The sequence below is a fragment of the Pseudochaenichthys georgianus genome, unplaced genomic scaffold (genome assembly GCF_902827115.2).
Source record: "Pseudochaenichthys georgianus unplaced genomic scaffold, fPseGeo1.2 scaffold_503_arrow_ctg1, whole genome shotgun sequence".
Taxonomy (NCBI): Eukaryota; Metazoa; Chordata; class Actinopteri; order Perciformes; family Channichthyidae; genus Pseudochaenichthys; species Pseudochaenichthys georgianus.
The window spans coordinates 200,690-202,226 of NW_027263064.1; positions in this window are offsets into that span (position 1 = coordinate 200,690).

Below are 1,537 nucleotides of genomic sequence, written 5' to 3' on the forward strand. Positions count from 1 at the left end.
AGGGTCTGAGGACAGAGGGTGTCGTATTGTCATACTGATATTCTGTACACACTGTGAAGACCACTGAGACAAATGTAACATTTGTGATATTGGGCTATATAAATAAACATTGATTGATTGATTGATGTCAGCAGGATCTGGAGACACATGTCCATGCTTTTATCTTCAGTAGACTGGACTACTGCAAAGGTGTCTTCACAGGTCTCACTAACACATCTATGAGGAAGCTGCAGCTGATTCAGAACGCCGCTGCTCGAGTCCTCACTGACACTAAGGAAGTGGATCACATCACTCCTGCTCTGAAGTCTTCACACTGGCTTCCTGTGTGTCAAAGAATAGATTTCTAAATACTGCTGCTGGTTTATAAAGCACTGAATGGTTTAGGCCCAAAATACATTACTGACCTCCTGCTAAATGATGAACCATCCAGATCTCTCAGGTCTTCAGGGACTGGTCAGCTTCCTGTCCCCAGAGACAGATCTCTCAGGTCTTCAGGGACTGGTCAGCTTCCTGTCCCCAGAGACAGATCTCTCAGGTCTTCAGGGACTGGTCAGCTTCCTGTCCCCAGAGACAGATCTCTCAGGTCTTCAGGGACTGGTCAGCTTTCCTGTCCCCAGAGACAGATCTCTCAGGTCTTCAGGGACTGGTCAGCTTCCTGTCCCCAGAGCCAGATCTCTCAGGTCTTCAGGGACTGGTCAGCTTCCTGTCCCCAGAGACAGATCTCTCAGGTCTTCAGGGACTGGTCAGCTTCCTGTCCCCAGAGACAGATCTCTCAGGTCTTCAGGGACTGGTCAGCTTCCTGTCCCCAGAGACAGATCTCTCAGGTCTTCAGGGACTGGTCAGCTTCCTGTCCCCAGAGACAGATCTCTCAGGTCTTCAGGGACTGGTCAGCTTCCTGTCCCCAGAGACAGATCTCTCAGGTCTTCAGGGACTGGTCAGCTTCCTGTCCCCAGAGACAGATCTCTCAGGTCTTCAGGGACTGGTCAGCTTCCTGTCCCCAGAGACAGATCTCTCAGGTCTTCAGGGACTGGTCAGCTTCCTGTCCCCAGAGCCAGATCTCTCAGGTCTTCAGGGACTGGTCAGCTTCCTGTCCCCAGAGTCAGAACTAAACATGGAGAAGCAGCGTTCAGTTATTATGCTCCAAACATCTGGAACAAACTCCCAGAAACCTGCAGGTCCGCTGCAACTCTGACTACTTTCAAATCCAGCAAGAAGACTTTTCTTTTTGTCGCTGCTTTTAATTGAACTATTCACATCTTAGACTGCACTGTAACTTTTATCCATGTACTTTTTCTTTTAATGTTTATTTTATTAGCTTTTCTTTTTAATAAATGATTTTAAATTCCTTTTTCTGAATGTCTTTCGTTTTTTGTAAAGCCTTTGAATTGCCTTGTGTTGAAAAGTGCTATTTTAAATAAACTTGCCTTGCCTTGCCTTACTGATACTACTACTACCACTACTGATACTACTACAACTACTACTACTACTACAACTACTACTTCTACTACTACTACTACTACTACTACTACTACTAACT